General features: G+C 46.9%; 1 long non-coding RNA gene across 1 annotated transcript; it reads left to right on the forward strand.

Moving 5' to 3' along the window:
- The first annotated feature begins 3806 nt into the window (after positions 1–3806).
- On the forward strand, positions 3807–4943 carry LOC133457775 (uncharacterized). The gene is made up of 2 exons (XR_009783902.1): positions 3807–4421; positions 4504–4943. It is a non-coding gene; the product is annotated as an uncharacterized LOC133457775 (long non-coding RNA).
- Positions 4944–22837: the final 17894 nt, after the last annotated feature.

A 22837-nucleotide genomic window follows, 5' to 3' on the forward strand; every position in this document is an offset into this window, starting at 1 on the left:
TACTACATGTCAGTTTGGGACTATGGAGGAGGAGATGATACGTGACCAGATCGTGGAGAAGACGAATTCACCGCGGATCAGGGAGCGTTTACTCCTGGAGGTACCGCTCACACTTGCCAGAGCTTTGACTGTTGCACGACAGATTGAAACTGCGGTGACGGAGGCTAAAGCTATGTGCAATACAGCAACGGACGACGCTGTGCACGCGGTTCACGTGAAGCGACCGCAGCAGCACGGCAGGTTCAAAAGAGGGACTCAAAAACCACACTACGCGTCACAGACTGCACAAGGGAAAACGTGTTACAGGTGTGGCTCTGCTCAGCACACTGCTAACTTCCAAGGATGTCCTGCAAAGGAGGCGATCTGCAACGTCTGCAAAAAGAAAGGACATTTTGCAAAAGTCTGTCGGGGGAGCAAACACGTGAGTGAGGTAGAAACTGTCCCAGAAGTGACTATTTTAAATGTGGATGAGGATGCTGCATGTGACTCTAGCAGGATAATGGTTACAGTTAAAGTCAGTGTAACAGGGTCAGAGAGCCGGGATATTGAGCTGATGCTAGACACAGGCTCAAGAGTGTCCATTCTACCAGAGTCAGTGGTTAACGGGCTTTTCACTGATTTTTCACTTACAAAGCCAAAATGCAAGCTTAAGGACTATGGTGGAAACCCCATAACTGTGAAAGGATGCTTACAGGCTAGTGTAGCATTTGGTGGCTACAGTACTGATAAAAATATATATATCGTACACCAAGGTTCTGCCGTGTTAGGAAGAGACTTATTCCGGTCACTACGAATGCAAGTGATAGATGGCCAGGTCATTCCAGCTCCAAGTTTCCAGACTACCTCTACAGTTAAAAGTGTAGCAGTGGAGAAACTAGGATGTTCTAAGGGTTTTGTTCACAAGGTTAAAGTACGCCCTGATGTAAAACCAGTACAGCAGAAGCTGCGCAGATTACCATTCTCAGTAAGAGAAGCAGTTTCCAAGGAGTTAAGAAAACTGGTAGAACAGGATGTTATAGAGCCTGTAGAGTCTTCTGAATGGATTTCACCCATAGTAGTCATCACAAAGAAAGGCAGACCAGATCCACGTCTTTGTGTGGACCTTAGAGAGCCTAATAAGTCAGTTGTCATCGATGGTTTTCCGCTTCCTCACATGGAGGAAATATTTAGTGAGCTGAGAGGAGCGACGTTGTTTTCTACACTGGATCTCCAGAGTGCTTATTACCAAGTTCCACTTCATGAAGACAGCCGCAGCTTGACTACATTCATCACACATGACGGACTGTTTCGCTTCAAGCGTGTGCCATTCGGACTGGCGTCCGGACCGAGCTGTTTTCAGCGGATGATGTCGTCCATATTAAAAGGTATAAAGGGAGTCCAATGTTACCTTGACGATATTATAATTTCAGGTGCAACAGCTGAGGAACATGAGGAGAGGCTGACAGCTGTGCTTCGGCGCATTGATGAAGCCGGGCTCAAGCTAAACCTCTCAAAATGCAACATCAGGCAGACTGAACTGTGCTTTCTTGGACATACAGTATCAGCGAAAGGACTGCATCCTGATGCCTCACATGTGACTGCTGTTTCACAAGCACCTCCACCAACTGACCTGCCTAAGCTGAGGTCATTTCTCGGGCTCACGTCGTGGTATTCTAAATTCATACCAGGTTATGCCTCTGTCGTGGAGCCCCTGCGAGCACTCCTACGTGGAGCTGATGCTTTCACATGGACACCTGAAGCGCAGAGGAGTTTTGAGGCTGTTAAAGAGCTCATAGTAAATAGCCCTGCACTCTCCCTGTTCAACCCTGAGCTGCCCACTGTTGTCACCACGGACGCTTCTGACTATGGTCTGGGCGCAGTTCTCACTCAGATTCACCAAGACGGCACAGAGAGAACTGTTGCGTTTGCATCACGCACGCTCACCCAGGCAGAGAGAAAATACTCTACTGTCGAAAAGGAGGCCCTGGGATGCGTGTGGGCCACAGAAAAGTGGAGAACTTACCTATGGGGAAGACATTTCAAATTACGGACTGATCACAGCCCTCTCACCACACTGCTTGCCTCAAAAGGTCAAGGTAGAGCAGGCATGCGGATAGCCAGGTGGTCATCCAGACTGCTGTCATTCAATTATGACATTCAGTACAAGCCGGGCCGTGAGAATGTAACTGCAGACTGTTTATCTCGACTTCCGCTGCCAAACTCAGAGCCCAGCTCTGAAGAAGACTCAGAAGTGGCACTAACGTCTGCACTCACAACTATTACTGAAACGGAGTTTAAAGCTGCATGTACTTCCTGTCCTGTGCATACTAAACTGTGTAAACTGCTTACTTCCAGATGGCCCAGAGCAGCTAAAAACTTGACTCCAGAACTACAGCCATACTTCAAACTTCGACACGAACTCTCACTGCAAGATGACTGCGTGGTTCGTGGCACACACAGACTCCTTGTGCCAGACAGTCTCCAGCCAAAGCTGATCTCCCTGGCTCATGAGACACACCAGGGAATAGTGAGAACAAAACAGAGACTCAGAGAGGCATATTGGTGGCCGGGCATGGATGCCCAGGTCGAGGCAGCCATTAAAGCATGCGTCACATGCCAGTCGCATGACAAATCTGCAGTCACCCACACTACTCCACTACAGCCTGTTCCATACCCAGATCAGGCTTGGGAAAAAGTTGCAATTGATGTGGTGGGGCCCTTTGATAAAGCACCCATAGACTGCCGCTTTGCAATCACAATGATTGATTACCACAGCAAATGGCCCGAGCTAGCCTTTGTTCCAAATGTCACCTCAGGAACTGTCATAAAGTTTTTATCTGCAGTTTTCAGCAGAGAGGGTGATCCTACAGAGCTGGTTTCAGACAACGGCTCGCAATTTGTGTCAAATGAGTTTGAAACATTTCTCCAAGACAGGGGCATCGTGCACAGAAAATCTTCTGTTTATTATCCGAGGGCAAATGGAGAAATCGAACGCTTCAACCGCAGCCTGAAGGACAGTCTGCAAACCGCTTCGCTGGAAGGGAAACCCTGGAAGGAGTTCACACGGGATTTCCTACACATATATCGTGCAACACCTCACTCCACGACTCAGTGCTCACCAGCTGAACTGTTGCATGGTCGACCTATGCGCACAAAACTTCATGTGGCTGGACGTCCGCTTCCACACGGTGAACCACTGTCATCACAGCAGGTTGCCACCAGGGTGGGAGAAAAACAGAATAAGAGCAAAGCATACACTGATCTGAAACGTGGTGCAACTGCTGTATCCTTTGCATGTGGGTCATATGTGCGGGTTAAAAAGCCTGGTATTCTTCCCAAAACACAGCGCAGGTTTTCCAAACCACTGAAAGTGGTGGGGAAAAAGGGACAGTACACCTACGTGCTGTCGGATGGACGGTGCTGGAATGCTTCTCACCTCGCACCTGCCTACCTTCAGGAGGAGAAGAGTGACAACCTGGACTGTGAAGCTACGCCAGCCATACCAGCTATACCAAACCCAATGCAACACATACCACATGCCAGACCAGTCAGGCTCAAAAGAGCGCCCGAGTGGACTAAAGATTTTGTTCTTAGATAAAAGAAAAATATCTTAGATAAAGGGATAAATGTACAAATACAGGAGTGAATGGTTAACTGTTGATTTTATTTGCAGGAGTTCAATTTATGAATACTGTGTTCATTTTTTTTGCGTAAGATTCTCTTAAGAGTAAATATACTACTGAGAAGTCAACAAAGGGAAGTTAAGTTAAGTTAATTAAGTTTTCAAAGAAAAGAAAAACAATTTAAAAATGTAAGAGTAATTTTATTTTGTTTCTTCTAAGTTCATATTTTATTACATGGAGGAAACAGTAATGTCATTTCCCTATCTGAAGAGTTTTAAGTACATTTCATAGTTTGGTACATGTTTGCTTATTAAGGGGGATATGTGATGTTCCAATGTCTCAGCCTGAACGCTAGGTGGCAGTATAAGCAGGATGACTTGTACAGGCGGGAGAAGAAGAAGAAGACCGGACTCGGAGTTACCTCGTGATGTTTACACTTGCTGTTCTTAAAATAAAGTGAAGGAAAAGAAACGAAGTTGTCTTATTTCAGGACACAACAGGTTTGTGACTGCTTCTGGTTTTATTTGTTCACAACGTTCCTTTTCTTGTTCATTTCCTCCTCAGGAGGAGGTGCAGGGTCCTGATGGCCAGCTGGGATATCAGCATGTCCTGAAGCTGCCAGGGCCCTGGTGGAAGCCAGGAGTCTCCGGGGGCTCGGAGAGAGACGGGTAGACAGGCTCATCGCGCTCTGGCAACGCCTGCCAGAGCAGGACAAGCGGAGAGTCGTCTACCCGTCCAGACACCAGGACAGACGCTCCCAGGGTTCAAGGCAGCAAAGGGGAAGAACACTTCCTGTCCTGGGAAGGAAAGTCTCCAGTGGTGAGTTTCCCTTCAAACAGCTCTGGTGCTTCTCGTGCCGTCTGCCGTGTTTTAACAGCGTCTCCCCTCCACTGTCTTCCAGCTGCTACTCGGACTCAACTCCTGCAGACGGGCCAGATGCAGCCGCCTGGTGGAGGCCGTTTGCAGCAGCTCTGCCGTCTCCATCCTGCCTCCACACGCGTGGGAGGATCATGAAGACCCGCTGGTCCCTCATCCATGGAGACTACGTGGCCATCAGGGAGACGGTGCCGGCAGCCCGAGGCTGATGCTCAGACCAACATTCAGCTCTTTGAGCTGAATCAGAGGACTCTGTGGTGAGAGCTGCTGTTGGTGGCAAGTCTGTGGCGGAGTGGAAGGAGGAGATGAAAGGACAAAAGACATAAGGTTTTGTATATAAATGTATACAGTTTTTTTTATAATTTGTATATAGTTTGTTTTTATTTTGCATATACATGTATATATTTATCATGTGTGTATTGTTTTTCTTTTTGTATGAATAAATGTGGCTTGTTTCTCTTTCAACTTTGACTCATTCCTTGTTAAATTATACATATATAGTTTGTTTATCCACTTGAAATGATTGTTAATTATATGACTGGAACAGATAAGATCCCATTGAAAAAAACCTCAGGGAATACCTTTTAATTATAAGAACTTGAGTAAGTAGCCAAAACAAGAAGGTAACAAAACCAAATGACCAGGATGACTGAGTGGAAGCAGGATCTGGTTTATTTATATTTTTGCAGCTTTACAATTCAGAGGACATTCTCCCTGGCCCTGCCCCTTCTCAACCTTTCCCCGACCCTGCACTTAACCTGGGGCTTGCTGATTGGGCCAGAGCTTCGTGAGCTGCGTGCTGGCCTGCGGTCCCCACCCCCGGTCATCGCGTTGCTGCTTCCACCTGCCTGCTGTGCTGTGCTGTTGCCGTCCCCCAGTCTGGCCCTCGGCAGGAGGGTCCCCCCTTATGAGCCTGGTCCTGCTCAAGGTTTCTTCCCTCCTAAAGGGGAGTTTTTCCTTGCCACCGTTTGGCTTAGGGTTTTTCTCCCACTGGGGGAGTTTACCTGCCATTGTTTATGTAATTGCTCAGGGGTTATGTTCTGGGTCTCTGGAAAGCATCTAGACACAACTTTTGTTGTAGACGCTATATAAATGAAATTGGCAGGTATGTCATCTAGTTGTTCTCCGGGTCCACGTATCTGAAAGAGAAACGTTTAATATGGTTTTATCTGGAACGCGTTTCCCCTCAGTTTGTTGCAGTGCAATTATTTGTCCAGCAGATGGGGAAAATTCCCCGAATCACACGTGAAGGTCTAAGCAGCATCCATGCTTACACTGCACAGCAATGCTACCAACCTCAGGATATGGCTTGTAATGCCAGACTTTCAGGACACGCGTTGATGTGGGGAGGAAGTATAACCTACAATTCCATTTTGCATTGTTAACAGCATTTTGTCACCTTTATAAATAAGCATTCCCCAAAGAGACGTACAAGTTAAATCTTTATTGGCCAAAGCTGATCAGAATGTGTTGTGAAGAGGACATTTCTGCCAGCCTTGAGACAGCTAAGCATTTCCTGCAGAAGTCTAGGAGGCAGCTTGGAAGACCTTTTTCTGCTGCACAGAACCATGGTCGTCAGAAGCATGCTCTGTCAAGTAGTGGACGGCCTGTGAGTAGTCTTTGCCCTTCTCACGGTGCTGGCTGAAGGTAGTCTGGGTGCCAGGAGGGTACAGGCCATACAGGAGTTTGTAGTCAAAGTCTGGATAGGGGGAAGCCGAGAAACCACCCACACCAAACTGGGGAACCAGCACACTTGTGAATCCCTGCTGTCCTTGGCCCAGTTGGTCAGCTGGATAGCCAAATTCCTCCGTCTGCCGCTGGAAGTTGCCAAGTTCAGCTTCCCTCATAACACTGGCAGCTTCTCCTGCCTGGAAGCTCGGTTCAGGTGGTGGTAGAGGGGGTGATGGGAGAGAGTCACTGGCATCATCTGCTGCATCAGTCAAGCTTCGGGGAGGAACAGCCCACTCGGTTTCTGTGGAGAAACAAGTGAGGATACAGTACACAACCACAAGACTATTACCATGCATCAGACTTATTTGGTAGACAAGACTGACCAGCTCCAGCCGGTCCTGAACCAACAGCTCCTGCTTGAATGGGTAGATAAGAAGCAGAGACAACATAGCCAGGTTGAAGGGACACAAGCGACCCAGTACCGGCAGCTCCTGCCTGAAGGGGCACAGCAGACCCAGTACCGGCAGCTCCTGCCTGAAGGGGCCCAGCAGACCCAGTACCGGCAGCTCCTGCCTGAAGGGGCCCAGCAGACCCAGTACCAACAGCTCCTGTCTGAAGGGGCACAGCAGACCCAGTACCGACATAGTATCCCACAGCAGGTGCAGCTGAGTCCAGGTTGCTACCTACTGAAGTTGTGTAGCCAACAAGCTGAGGGGGGTTAGGGTTTTGGACAAGTACTGGTGCAGATACTAGTCTAGGGGCACTGTAGAGTACTGGTGCTAAATGACCTGTGGGTGCTCCCTGGTAGGAGGCAAAGTTGCCACCAGCACCGCTGCCACCACCACTCTGTTGGTGAGATTTTGATCCTGAGGACAGAAAATAGAAGATTAAAGCTGAGTGTGATACAACTACACATGTCATGTCTTCAGCAAATCATAGCCTACCCTTCAAATGCATCCCACATGACTCCACAATCAAAAACACACAGAGGGAAACCCTGAAAAACAAGAACACAACAACATCAGAAACTTCTAGAACCAGCTGGAAACAGTTGCTTCCAACCAAGACTGTACCAAACCTCAGGAAGAAGCCTGCAGTCTTCATAATGAAAGTCAGAAGTAAAGGAGTCAGCACAGCTGAGAGTTTTTAAATGTTGCCAGGGACCAGTTCTGACCAACCACAGCTTAACGGGCTAAAGACACACAGCTGCGGTGGTCTGACTCCAAGGAACCATTCTTACCTCAGCTGATGCTCCAACTGACTACGTTTACATGGACCACAATACTCCCAACATAATCAGATGGAGGAAAGAGTTGCAGTAAGAAATGTATACGTAAATAGCAACTTTAAACTAAACAAGTTAGTATTTTCAGTAAGGGATAATCACATTAAGGTAGGTGGCGTATCCCGACCATAAACTATATTTAGATGGACAACAGCAATCTGATTATTGCCTGTAACCGAATTAACGTCATCCTCATGTTTGTTCTGGGTCTACCATGGCTTTTCAGGAGCTGTCAATAGTGATTCTGGGTCAGTTGTACCCCTTCAGGGATGCCAGTGACCTTCTCCCTTCACCCTCTCTACCAACGACTGGACCTGTACTCCAGGTAGGAGATATCTCAGGTGTATGAAGGAAGCTGAACATGGCAACTACCAGCAGCAGACAGAAGAATGTGTCTACCCAGCTACCCGTGACTCCAGATGATATGGGTAATGACAGAAAGAACAAGATCGCGGATACCGGCGGCAGAAATGAGTTTCTTCGCCGGGTATAAAAGCACCGCCCACTGACCAATCAGCTCTCTTGGAAAATGGCATGCCCTTTCGAAGAGAATCCAGTGGAGCTCGGTGCGCGGATCGTGAGAGGATCCCTCCGATCTTCTTCTTGTCATTTTTTTTTCTGTTTGCTGCAAGTAATGTCAATGCTATTTCATTGTGCTTTTGTATACTGATATCATCCTAAAACAGAGTGATAGAAACACTAAAGCCTTGTACTTGTTGTACTTCTAAGATATGAAAGTGAGCCTACTTACCGCTTTGAATTATGTTTTTATATTTATTTTTTATTTGCTCCCATAGCGTTTCACTCCGCTGGGGTTGCAGCTGAAGGAATGAGGCTACAATTGTCATACACGCCATACGAATACATCTAAGCAACACATGCATTTAACAGAATAGACAACTAATTATAGTCAGATCTACTTATGCCCTAATGATGGGGCAGTGATGTTTATATCCCTATGAACTTACGCATTTATACAGTCAGCGATCTTTTGCCAGCTGTCTTTCCTGCATTTTGCAGCTGCAACTGTGTTGCTTTTTGACTGTATTATATGCCTATACTCAACATATTTCCGTAAAATTGTTTGCTCTTCGCTACTGAAATAAGCGGCTCTGACAGCGGACTTCTCCATGCTTGCGATTGGTCATGCGCTGAAAACACCGCCCCTTTTATGTGCACGCGCTCATATCCAGATTGGAGAAACCTGGGTTGATATACCGAGTTGATAACCACCGTCGTGTGACCGCTTAGCGTGATTGCAATTGTCCGGGTTAGTGAATCTGGATAAGGAAAAGATATCCTGGGTATGTTGAACTTGCTTCGTAGTACAGGCCCCTGGTCTCTCTGCGAGATAAACAAGGCAGGAGACCAGAAATCAAGTTTTTCCGTGCCTTATTTCCCATTCCTGCCCCAATAAGGCCTTTCAGTCGAGCAAACTGGAATCCGTTTTCCAAAAACCAGCAAAATTTAAAATGACCAATAGCCTTGGAGAAGCCCTTGTCATGAACGTTTGAACCATTGCTCTCTCACACTTGTGATGCTCCAGTGTGGTAGTATACCCATGTACTGTGGCAATGTTTGCTGTATTGGTGAAATTCGCATGCAGGCTTAACAGCCATCATCTGGTCCCTGTTTGACTAAATCTGTGCAAGATTCAAAAGGTGAGCTTTGCAACTGGGGGGATTCTTGCTTCTTAGTTATGTCCCACAAACCACCTTCTGAAATTTTGTCTGCAAAGTGGTCATATTCTAAACGGTCCCATATTGATCTACACCACTTTCCCCAGGAACCATGGCCATGTGGAGGCCCTGCCAACCACCAACCTTCTGCAAGTGAAGGTAAGCAGCAGCCATGCTTAGACTGTACAGCAATGCTACCAACCTCAGGATATGGCTTGTAATGCCAGACTTTCAGGACACTCATTGATGTGGGCAGGAAGTGTAACCTACAAGTCCATTTTGCATGGTTAACAGCATTTTGTTTCCTTTAACATAAATAAGCATTCCCCAAAGCCACGTACAAGTTAGTCTTTATTAGCAAAAGCTGATCAGAATTTTATACAGAGAACATATTTCTGCCAGCCTTGAGACAGCTAAGCATTTCCTGCCGAAGTCTAAGAGGCAGTTTGAAAGACCTTTTTCTGCTGCACAGAACCATGATCGTCAGAAGCATGCTCTGTCAAGTAGTGGACAGCCTGTGAGTAGTCTTTGCCCTTCTCATGGTGCTGGCTGAAGGTAGTCTGGGTGCCAGGAGGGTACAGGCCATACAGGAGTTTGTAGTCAAAGTCTGGATAGGGGGAAGCCGAGAAACCACCCACACCAAACTGGGGAACCAGCACACTTGTGAATCCCTGCTGTCCTTGGCCCAGTTGGTCAACTGGATAGCCAAATTCCTCCGTCTGCCGCTGGAAGTTGCCAAGTTCAGCTTCCCTCATAACACTGGCAGCTTCTCCTGCCTGGAAGCTCGGTTCAGGTGGTGGTAGAGGGGGTGATGGGAGAAAGTCACTGGCATCATCTGCTGCATCAGTCAAGCTTCGGGGAGGAACAGCCCACTCGGTTTCTGTGGAGAAACAAGTGAGGATACAGTACCCGACCACAAGACTATTACCATGCATCAGACTTATTTGGTAGACAAGACTGACCAGCTCCAGCCGGTCCTGAACCAACAGCTCCTGCTTGAAAGGGTAGATAAGAACCAGAGAGAACATAGCCAGCTCCTGCCTGAAGGGGCACAGCAGACCCAGTACCGGCAGCTCCTGCCTGAAGGGGCACAGCAGACCCAGTACCAACAGCTCCTGCCTGAAGGGGCACAGCAGACCCAGTACCAACATAGTATCCCACAGCAGGTGCAGCTGAGTCCAGGCTGCTCCCTACTGGAGTTGTGTAGCCAACAAGCTGAGGGGGGTTAGGGTTTTGGACAAGTACTGGTGCAGATACCAGTCTAGGGGCACTGTAGAGTACTGGTGCTGAATGACCTGTGGGTGCTCCCTGGTAGGAGGCAAAGCTGCCACCAGCACCGCTGCCACCACCACTCTGTTGGTGAGATTTTGATCCTGAGGACAGAAAACAGAAGATTTAAGCTGAGTGTGATACAACTACACATGTCATGTCTTCAGCAAATCATAGCCTACCCTTCAAATGCATCCCACATGACTCCACAATCAACAACACACAGAGGGAAACCCTGAAAAACAAGAACACAACAACATCAGAAACTTCTAGAACTAGCTGGAAACAGTTGGTTCCAACCAAGACTGTACCAAACCTCAGGAAGAAGCCTGCAGTCTTCATAATGAAAGTCAGAAGTAAAGGAGTCAGCACAGCTGAGAGTTTTTAAATGTTGCCAGGGACCAGTTCTGACCAACCACAGCTTAACGGGCTAACGACACACAGCTGCTGTGGTCTGACTCCAAGAAACCATTCTTACCTCAGCTGATGCTCCAACTGACTACGTTTACATGGACCACAATACTCCCAACATAATCAGATGGAGGAAAGAGTTGCCGTAAGAAATGTATACGTAAATAGCAACTTTAAACTAATCAAGTTAGTATTTTCAGTAAGTGATAATCACATTAAGATAGGTGGAGTATCCCGACCATAAACTATATTCAGATGGACAACAGCAATCTGATTATTGCCTGTAACCGAATTAACGTCGCCCTCATGTTTGTTCTGGGTCTACCATAGCTTTTCAGGAGCTGTCAATAGTGATTCTGGGTCAGTTGAACCCCTTCAGGGATGCCAATGACCTTCTCCCTTCACCCTCTCTACCACCGACTGGACCTGTACTCCAGTTAGGAGATATCTCAGGTGTATGAAGGAAGATGAGCATGGCAACTACCAGCAGCAGACAGAAGAATGTGTCTATCCAGCTACCCGTGACTCCAGATGATATGGGTAATGACAGAAAGAACAACATCGCGGATACCGGCGGCAGAAATGAGTTTCTTCCATGGTGTGTCCGAGCACTCCCTTAGAGAGGATGAGAGGCTTGGCCATCCTACAGAAGCTAAAAGTAGAGCCACTGCTCCTCTTCAACAAGAGGGGCCAGATGAGGGGGATCGGCCATCTGGTGAGGATGCATCCTGGGCGTCTCCCTGATGAGGTTTTCTTGGCATGTCCCACTGGAAGGAGAACCCAAGACACGCTAAAGGGAGTATGTCTCTCGGCTGGTGTGGAAATACCCTGGGATCCCCCCAAATGAGTTGGACGAAGTGGCAGAGGGAAGTCTGGTCTACTCTGCTGTTGTGCCACAAAGGGAGTGCTGGTTCAGTTATTAGAGAGTTAATTTACCATGGTGTCTGATGTGCAGCCGTTGAGCCTCAAAAACCTGGGGCCTTATGTACTAAGAGTGCGGCGCACAAAAAACGTGCGTACACCACTTTCAACGCTCACGGTCGGATGTTCAAAGAATGACGTGAACGTAGAAAGCTGCGGTCCGTCACTCACACATCAAGGCTGTTGTACGCACTTTTCTGAGGTTTTGTCCGTTGGCGACACTCACTGGTGATGCAGTGAAGTGCAGAATATGAGGAAACTTAACGTCAACAATAAGTTCACGACCACGTGAAGGACATGACAGTCCCGACATCACCAGATAAATTACACAAGAGTGGAGCTGCAACAATCTCACAATCAACCACATGATCTGAACAAACAACTAAAGGAGCTCAACGATGGAACCAGCAAATCCTGATGGAGCTTTGGCTCCGTTAGAGGAACCTGCTGATGGCAGGATCAGGAGTGAGTCATCAGGCACCACACCGATCTGCTGGTCCAGGAGTAAGACTGGACCATCAGCTGGTTCAGGTACCAAGAGGATCCTCCTGGATCTTTGCCCTGAACTGGACCAGCTGCTCCGGTTCAGACCAACATGATGCTTCAGCTGGAGCTGCTGACAGGTCGGACATCTCTCTGTCACCATGACGACCGTATGGGACGACTACTGGAGATAAAAGCCAGACCCTAAACATACCATAACTGTGTCTGGACAGAAATACATTAAAATTAATTTTGAAGCAAAAACCGGTGTTGTGCCAAAAAGTGATTGTCTGCCAGAATCTGATTTCTTCTGATTTGTGGCCGCGGGAGCGCGCACAGCAGCCCGTTGAGCGAGAGCGCTAAACCGTCAGATTTCAGATTATGAAGCTCAAGAATGAGTTCAAGTCATATTTAGGCAGAAACAACCTTTCATTAACTGTATTTGGCCTTCAATCAATTTTTGGCAGGTAAAAAGACCCATTTTCAGGGGAGAAATCAGATTCTGGCAGGCAATCACTTTTTGGCACGATACCTGTCTCTCCTCCTGCGGATGCAACACTCCGAGTTACAGCAATTTTGCTCTTTATTTCTCACGTTTGCACCTCGATAATCCCGTCGGCACAAATTGTCTTTATTTCTGCAGCAGAGGAATCAGATCGTAATGCTTCATGTTTTAAATATAAATGTATTTTGTTCACATTGTTATAGCCTACTTATGAGAGTGGTGATCGCGGACATCCATAATGTGTAAGACTCAATAAACGTGTACATTGGTCTTAATCCGTTAGTAATATGCATGACAATAAAGCAGAACGAGGAGCCGTTTTTCATCCACCAAAAATTCTGGTGTCGGTTCTTAAAATACAAACAAGAAAAGCAGAGTGTAATGATGCACTAACGCTGCCCATAAACATTCACAAACCCGTACGATCATAATAAAACCACAACTCTTCACCGAACGCAACGCAAAGCAAAGAACACCATAATGTAGGTGTCAAACTGAATCCCAGAAGGGCCGGTGTCCTGCATGTTTAGATGTTTCACTGCTTTAACACACCTGATTCTAATTAATCATTGTCACCAACTTGTCATCAAAGTCTGGATAATTCTGTTGATGACACAGTCAGTTGTATCATGGTGCAATGAAGCAGGGAAACATCTAAAACCTGCAGGGACACCGGCCCTCGAGGACTGGAGTCCGACACCCCTAAATGCCCCAAAATGAATTATTTATTCCGGCTCAGAGCCGATGTTCTTTTTTTTATTTGTTTTTGCACATTTCTTGTTAGGATAAGCGGTTTTTAATGGATAATTATCTTCATATCATATTCAAACATATATTTGAGGGAGGAGACAAGGCGGAGTGTTGTGCTCCCGCGCATGCGCGCTCAAATCCACGCTGATTGGGATGTACAGAGAAACCTGCGTGGATTTGGGCGAACGCACAGCTTTGTACATATGAATTTTTGCGGTCTTGTTAATTCCACGCACGGATTCACGTTGAAATCCACGCACTCTTAGTACATGAGGCCCCTGGTCTCTCTGCGAGATAAACAAGGCAGGAGACCAGAAATCAAGTTTTTCCGTGCCTTTTTTCCATTCCTGCCCTAATAAGGCCTTTCAGTCGAGCAAACTAGTTTTGAATCCGTTTTCCAAAAACCAGCAAAATTTAAAATGACCAATAGCCTTGGAGAAGCCCTTGTCATGAACATTTGAACCATTGCTCTCTCACACTTGTGATGCTCCAGTGTGGTAGTATACCCATGTACTGTGGCAATGTTTGCTGTATTGGTGAAATTCGCATGCAGGCTTAACAGCCATCATCTGGTCCCTGTTTGACTAAATCTGTGCAAGATTCAAAAGGTGAGCTTTGCAACTGGGGGGATTCTTGCTTCTTAGTTATGTCCCACAAACCACCTTCTGAAATTTTGTCTGCAAAGTGGTCATATTCTAAACGGTCCCATATTGATCTACACCACTTTCCCCAGGAACCATGGCCATGTGGAGGCCCTGCCAACCACCAACCTTCTGCAAGTGAAGGTAAGCAGCAGCCATGCTTAGACTGTACAGCAATGCTACCAACCTCAGGATATGGCTTGTAATGCCAGACTTTCAGGACACGCATTGATGTGGGCAGGAAGTGTAACCTACAAGTCCATTTTGCATGGTTAACAGCATTTTGTTTCCTTTAACATAAATAAGCATTCCCCAAAGCCACGTACAAGTTAAAGTCTTTATTAGCCAAAGCTGATCAGAATTTTATACAGAGAACATATTTCTGCCAGCCTTGAGACACCTAAGCATTTCCTGCCGAAGTCTAGGAGGCAGCTTGGAAGACCTTTTTCTGCTGCACAGAACCATGGTCGTCAGAAGCATGCTCTGTCAAGTAGTGGACGGCCTGTGAGTAGTCTTTGCCCTTCTCACGGTGCTGGCTGAAGGTAGTCTGGGTGCCAGGAGGGTACAGGCCATACAGGAGTTTGTAGTCAAAGTCTGGATAGGGGGAAGCCGAGAAACCACCCACACCAAACTGGGGAACCAGCACACTTGTGAATCCCTGCTGTCCTTGGCCCAGTTGGTCAGCTGGATAGCCAAATTCCTCCGTCTGCCGCTGGAAGTTGCCAAGTTCAGCTTCCCTCATAACACTGGCAGCTTCTCCTGCCTGGAAGCTCGGTTCGGGTGGTGGTAGGGGGGGTGATGGGAGAACGTCACTGGCATCATCTGCTGCATCAGTCAAGCTTCGGGGAGGAACAGCCCACTCGGTTTCTGTGGAGAAACAAGTGAGGATACAGTACCCAACCACAAGACTAGCACCATGCATCAGACTTATTTGGTAGATGAGACTGACCAGCTCCAGCCGGCCCTGAATCAACAGCTCCTGCTTGAAAGGGTAGAAAAGAACCAGAGACAACATAGCCAGGCTGAAGGGACACAAGCGACCCAGTACCGACAGCTCCTGCCTGAAGGGGCACAGCAGACGCAGTACCGACAGCTCCTGCCTGAAGGGGCACAGCAGACCCAGTACCAACATAGTATCCCACAGCAGGTGCAGTTGAGTCCATGCTGCTCCCTACTGGAGTTGTGTAGCCAACAAGCTGAGGGGGGTTAGGGTTTTGGACAAGTACTGGTGCAGATACCAGTCTAGGGACATTGTAGAGTACTGATGCTGCATGACCTGTGGGTGCTCCCTGGTAGGAGGCAAAGTTGCCACCAGCACTCTGTTGTTGAGAGTTTGATCCTGAGGACAGAAAACAGAAGATTTAAGCTGAGTGTGATACAACTACACATATCATGTCTTCAGCAAATCATAGCCTACCCTTCAAATGCATCCCACATGACTCCACAATCAAAAACACACAGAGGGAAACCCTGAAAAACAAGAACACAACAACATCAGAAACTTCTAGAACCAGCTGGAAACAGTTGCTTCCAACCAAGACTGTACCAAACCTCAGGAAGAAGCCTGCAGTCTTCATAATGAAAGTCAGAAGTAAAGGAGTCAGCACAGCTGAGAGTTTTTAAATGTTGCCAGGGACCAGTTCTGACCAACCACAGCTTAACGGGCTAAAGACACACAGCTGCGGTGGTCTGACTCCAAGGAACCATTCTTACCTCAGCTGATGCTCCAACTGACTACGTTTACATGGACCACAATACTCCCAACATAATCAGATGGAGGAAAGAGTTGCAGTAAGAAATGTATATGAAGTAGCAACTTTAAACTAATCAAGTTAGTATTTTCTGTAAGTGATAATCACATTAAGATAGGTGGAGTATCCCGACCATAAACTATATTTAGATGGACAACAGCAATCTGATTATTGCCTGTAACCGAATTAACGTCGCCCTCATGTTTGTTCTGGGCCTACCATAGCTTTTCAGGAGCTGTCAATAGTGATTCTGGGTCAGTTGTACCCCTTCAGGGATGCCAGTGACCTTCTCCCTTCACCCTCTCTACCACCGACTGGACACTCCAGGTAGGAGATATCTAAGGTGTATAAAGGAAGCTGAACATGGCAACTACCAGCAGCAGACAGAAGAATGTGTCTACCCAGCTACCCGTGACTCCAGATGATATGGGTAATGCAGGGACCGCAGGCCAGAACGCAGCTCCCGAGGCTCCGGCCTGCAAACATGCACAAAAGAGAAAAAAGGGGGGCCGGCGCAAGAAACTAGAGGAACGATGGACAAAAATGATAGCTATGAGATATTTATAATAAATAAAAATGGTAATGGAGAAGAGAGGAAGGGAAAAGGAGAGGAGAAGAAGGGTGGGAGGCACCGCCCAGCGGATCATGTTGGTATATATAAAGCGGGTTAGCGAAATAAGACAGCCTATTACCATCCTCTATGACTACTCAAAACCTAAATAATACAAACCAACATAATCCCCAAAGTGCAAAATGACAATAAATTAGAACAAATTAGCTGTACAACTTCCTCTGTTATGTCTCCTGCCATGGCTCCCTCCCTTAGACGGAATGATATAAAAACCCTGTCCCACTGCCGAGTGCACTTCTGCAATGGGATGTGGCAGAGAGAAACACGCAGAGGAACTGTCAAGGTAACTAAATGTACAAACTGGTTTATGGACACATGACAAATGAACAATGGAAGATGAAAAGTAGTGGGTACCACAACATATTAACAAAAAACTCCAAACAGAATCACACCCAAGACAGTGACAAGCACACATTGCTAAAATATAGAGGGTATGCATTGACGTCACATTCCCTCTAGACCACGTCCCCTTACTCGCACTGAGTGGCAAAACATCAGCAAAAATGGCTGCAACTAGTGGAGAAGACGGGATAACACCCCATTATCAGCTTAAATTAAAGGTAGCTGGACTTCACGAATCGAGTTTCTGATATTTATATGTACTTAATTTCTACGCCGGGGAAATACACGAAGCAAAGCTTGAAGTCATACAAAAGCCTTGACACTTGGTCCTACTTCAAGGCAGGATTTGTTGTAGTATTAAAGTGATGAGGAAGCCGAACATTATGATTTGATGTTTAACGTTATCTACCCAAAAATCCAACTTTAGCTGATACAAAATGGGAACCGCAAATCCACGTTTCGGTGCCTGGAATCCAGTTGTTTCTGCGAATTGCAGCGATCCATTTGTCTCTCTTAAGCTTATTTTTCGGCAGTCTGTAAAACAATAACTCAGATTTCTTGCCAAATCAACGAGTACAGTCGCTCGCACAACAGCTATTTCCCATTTTAGATGTTTTCCAGTTGCTCAAACAGCAAGTTTACGCTGCCACTCAGTCTTTCTGCCACTCAGTCGCATCTGTGACGTCATGCGGATTCCCTCTCTGGAAGTTCATAAAAGGGAGAAGCGGACATGTTCACCTTCTCACACATTGATATATGGCTTTTGCCTGCAGGAGTTGAACTGCCACTTATAGATATAGAGATTAACTATGTTAACTGACAATGGTTTTCCAAAGTGTTCCTGTGCCCACATGGTATCCTTTACAGCACGTGTCAGTTTTTTATGCGCTGCCACCTGAGGAATCAAAGGTCACAGGCATTCAATGCTGGTTTTGGCCTTGCTGCTAACGTGCAGAAATGTCTCCAGATTCTCCTAATCTTTTGACATTATGGACTGTAGATGGTGGAATTTAAATTCCTTGTTATTGTACGTTGAAAAATGTTGTAGAACTGTTGGACTATTTCCCTATGCAGTTGTTCACAAAGTGGTGAACCTCACCCCATCTTTGCTTGTGAACGACTGAGTCTCTCGGGAATGTTACATCATAACGTTCACCAGTTTCCAATCAACCTGTTCACCTATGGTTCCAGAAAGGTGTTTTTTGAGGATTCCTCAACTTTCCAAGTCTGTCCTAACCTTTATGGTATGTGTTGCAGGCAATAAATTCCAAATGAAAAAACTACAAAAAAAAACAATAAGTTTATCAGTTTGAACAATAAATATCTTGTCTTTGTACTGCATTTAATGGAAGATTAGGTTGGACAGAAATTGCAAATCATTGTAATATGTTTTTATTTACATTTTAAACAAAAAACCCAGCTCAACTGGAAATGGGGTTTATAATCTGTGGTCAGTAATATACTATACAAAGTAATGAAGTCATGCGATCCATCCTTCAATTTCCATAGACATTTTTTTTCATCAGACCCAACCATTACGATTTGTGTTCCTTAATATTGATGTTTTAAATATTTATTTTTTTCTGTTGTACATCAAAAAATAAGCTTTAATTTATTCTGTCTCTGTTTTATAGAAAAAAAATAATTACAGTTAAACAGTAGGCCTACAGTTAAAATCTTGAAAACGAGACTTCTTCTCATTGAGAATCTGGCAAGTTTTGACTTTTATCAGTTTGGAGAGGAAGGCCTGCCGCTCTGCTCGACTGAGGACGTTAAGCCCTGGATTGAATGTATAAATTTGAGTCTATGAACATAGAGTTGATGTGCCATAAAAAAGCGAGACTGGAATTTGCAAAAATGCATGTTGACAAGCCACAAAGCTTCTGGGAGAATGTCCTTTGGACAGATGAGACCAAACTGGAGCTTTTTGGTAAGGCACATCAACTCTATGTTCATAGACTCAAAAACCAAGCCTACGAAGAAAAGAACACTGTCCCTATGGTGAAACATGGAGGAGGCTCAGTAATGTTTTGGGGCTGCTTTGCTGCATCTGGCACAGGGTGTCTCTAATGTGTGCCAGGTAAAGTGAAATCTGAAGACTATCAAGGCATTCTGGAGAGAAATGTGCTGCCTAGTGTCAGAAAGCTTGGTCTCAGTCGCAGGTCATGGATCTTCCAACAGGACAACGATCCAAAACACACAGCCAAAAACACCCAAGAATGGCTGAGAGAAAAGCGTTGGACTATTCTAAAGTGGCCTTCCGCGAGCCCAGATCTGAATCCCATTGAACATCTGTGGAAGGAGCTGAAACATGCCATTTGGAGAAGACACCCATCAAACCTGAGACAACTGGAGCAGTTTGCTCATGAGGAGTGGGCCAAAATACCTGTTGACAGCTGCAGAACGCTCATTGAAAAATACAGAAATCGCTTAATTGCATTGATTGCCTCAAAAGGTTGTGCAACAAAATATTAAGTTATGGGTACCATCATTTTTGTCCAGCCCTATTTCATTAGTTTGTTTTTTTTAAATAATTATGTTAATCAACAATTCAAAAGTGGTCCGTGTATCTTTTGGTCATTGGATTTTTCCATCATGAGTGGGAATCAAAAAACAAAAAACGATTGGTTTATTTGATTTTCCTTTTAAAACAAAAAACAAATATTGAATTACACTGCATTTTTTCTTTTTCTGTGTTAATATGATTTAACAAAGATTCAAAATACGCTTTTATTTTCGTTTTCTATTTCATATAAGAAAAATGAAATTACTAGTCAACAGGAACGAAAAAACGAACCAAAAACAACCGTTTATTCATATTCAGTGCAGTGTTTGGCGGGTGTGCTTGTGAGAACTGGGGTCCCTGGAGGTCCTGGAGAGCCAATGTCCCCGTAGCGCGAGGTGTCCCCGGTCCTGGCCGGGATCAGTGCAGTGTTTGGCCGGTGTGCTTGTGAGAACTGGGGTCCCTGGAGGTCCTGGAGAGCCAATGTCCCCGTAGCGCGAGGTGTCCCCGGCGAGCTGCAGTGTTTGGCGGGCTGTCTGTGAGTGTCCTGGGGTCCCTGGAGGTCCTGGAGAGCACAAGTCCCCGTACCGGGAGCTGTCCCCGGTCCTGGCCGGGATCAGTGCAGTGTTTGGCCGGTGTGCTTGTGAGAACTGGGGTCCCTGGAGGTCCAGGAGGCAAAGGGACGTGGTCCCGGTCTTGGCCGGGTGCAGTGCAGCGTTTGGCGGGCTGGGTGTGAGTGTCTGGGGTCTCTGGGTGCCTGGGTCCTGGTCCCGGGACTCGTGGGTCCCTGGGTCGGGTCCCGGGACTCGTGGGTCCCTGGATCGGGTCCCGGGACTCGTGGGTCCCTGGATCCTGGCCACTTTCGCCCGATTTTCAGACACTTTGGCCGGCTTTCGGCAGGCCGACCTCCGATCCACCAGCAACGGGACTCGGGTCTCGGCAGCCCCGTGCGGGGAGACCTCGGGAGCGGCCGGAACCTCGCCCCGCCTCGACGCACCGTTTTCTGGGCGGGCGGGTGGGTCCGCTCGGGCTGGGGGTGACCGGCAATCCAGGGCCCGGTTCAGCCGTCTGCGGCGTGGTAGGGTTTGAGAAACATTGTTTTTCCCGGAGGACTAACACCACCGCCAGAGCGGCAGCCGACGTCGGAGGTCGGCCTGCCCGGCGGCGGCGGGGCTCCATGGGGGGACACCTGGGGCGGACGGGTCGACTCGGTCTCGCTACCGAGAGGGAGGCGCTGCAAACCCCCCGGTGGTCGGGGGGAGCAGCGCCGCACAGGCGGGCCCGAAGGAAGCCGAAAGCCGGCCAAAGTGTCTGAAAATCGGGCGAAAGTGGCCAGGATCCAGGGACCCACGAGTCCCGGGACCCGACCCAGGGACGAGTCCCGGGACCCGACCCAGGGACCCACGAGTCCCGGGACCCGATCCAGGGACCCACGAGTCCCGGGACCCGACCCAGGGACCCACGAGTCCCGGGACCCGACCCAGGGACCCACGAGTCCCGGGACCCGACCCAGGGACCCACGAGTCCCGGGACCAGGACCCAGGCACCCAGAGACCCCAGACACTCACACCCAGCCCGCCAAACGCTGCACTGCACCCGGCCAAGACCGGGACCACGTCCTAGTACGGGGGGTAGGCTACTTGGGCTTTCCCTTTGCCTCCTGTACCTCCAGGGACCCCAGTTCTCACAAGCACACCGGCCAAACACTGCACTGATCCCGGCCAGGACCGGGGACAGCTCCCGGTACGGGGACTTGTGCTCTCCAGGACCTCCAGGGACCCCAGGACACTCACAGACAGCCCGCCAAACACTGCAGCTCGCCGGGGACACCTCGCGCTACGGGGACATTGGCTCTCCAGGACCTCCAGGGACCCCAGTTCTCACAAGCACACCCGCCAAACACTGCACTGAATATGAATAAACGGTTGTTTTTGGTTCGTTTTTTCGTTCCTGTTGACTAGTGATTTCATTTTTCTTATATGAAATAGAAAACGAAAATAAAAGCGTATTTTGAATCTTTGTTAAATCATATTAACACAGAAAAAGAAAAAATGCAGTGTAATTCAATATTTGTTTTTTGTTTTAAAAGGAAAATCAAATAAACCAATCGTTTTTTGTTTTTTGATTCCCACTCATGATGGAAAAATCCAATGACCAAAAGATACACGGACCAAAAGTAATGGCTTATTTTGATTATTTAATTTTCAATACATTTTTATTTATTGTTACTTTTGTAAGTTTCAAGTGATTTCAGTGAGAATTGTGGGTTTTTCCTTCTTTAACTGATGGGTACCAACAATTTTGTCCATATATATTGGTTGCAAAAAAGGAGCATCATATGATTTCATATTAAAAAAAACCTGGTTAAAAAAAAAAAAATGTAATAAAGAAAAAAAAAAAAAAACCTAAAATCACAAAACTTCACATGTAAAAAAACCCTTCAAATATAAAAATGTAAAATTCACACTAGAAAACCCTCCCTTAGTAAGAGACAATAGCGTAATCAAAAAAACTACACTGCTCAAAAAAATTAAAGGAACACTTTGAAAACACATCAGATTTCAATGGTGAAAAAAAAAATGTTGGATATCTACAGTATACTGATTTAATGTCTCAGGAACAAAAGGATGCCACATCTTTTGATGGAAATAAAAGTGTTCAGCCTACAGAGGGCTCAGTATATAGACACCCCAAAAATAAAAGTGAAAAAATGATGTGGCAGGCTCGTCCATTTTGCCTAAATTCAGTTTCTGCAACTTAAAATTATTTTCAATATCTTGTGTGGCCCCCACGTGCTTGTATGGATGCTTGACAATGTCGCGGCATGCTCCTAATGAGACGACGGATGGTGTCTTGTGGGATGTCCTCCCAGATCTGTCTAAGGGCATCAGTGAGCTCCTGTAAAGTCTGAGGAGCAACCTGGCGACGTCTGATGGACCGAAACATTATGTCCCAGATGTTTCTATCAGCTTTAGATCAGGTGATCGTGAGGGCCATTCAATTGTGTCAATTCCTTCATCCTCCAGATACTGTCTGCATACTCTAGCCACATTGTCGTGGATCAGGAGGAACCAGGACCTGCTGCACCAGTGTAGGGTCTGACCACGGGTGCAAGGATTTCATCCCGATACCTAATGGTAGTCAGACTGCCGTTCTCTAGCCTGTAGAGGTCTGTTCGTCCCTCCATGGACATGCCTCCCCAGACCATCACTGACCCACCAACGAACCGGTCATGCTGAATGTTGCTGCAGGCAGCTTAGCGCTCTTCTTAGCTTCTCCAGATCTTTTAACGTCCATCACAGGTGCTCAGGTAAACCTGCTCTAATCTGTGAAAAGCACAGGGCGCCAGTGGCGGACTTGCCAATTCTGGTGTTCTATGGCAAATGCCAATGGAGCTCTGCGGTGCTGAGCAGTGAGCACAGGGCACTACAGGACATCACACCCTGAGGCAAACCCTTGTGAAGTCTGTTTCTGACTGTTTGGGCAGAGATATTCACACCAGTAGCCTGCTGGAGGT

This window comes from Cololabis saira, chromosome 13, assembly GCF_033807715.1.
Source record: "Cololabis saira isolate AMF1-May2022 chromosome 13, fColSai1.1, whole genome shotgun sequence".
NCBI lineage: Eukaryota > Metazoa > Chordata > Actinopteri > Beloniformes > Belonidae > Cololabis > Cololabis saira.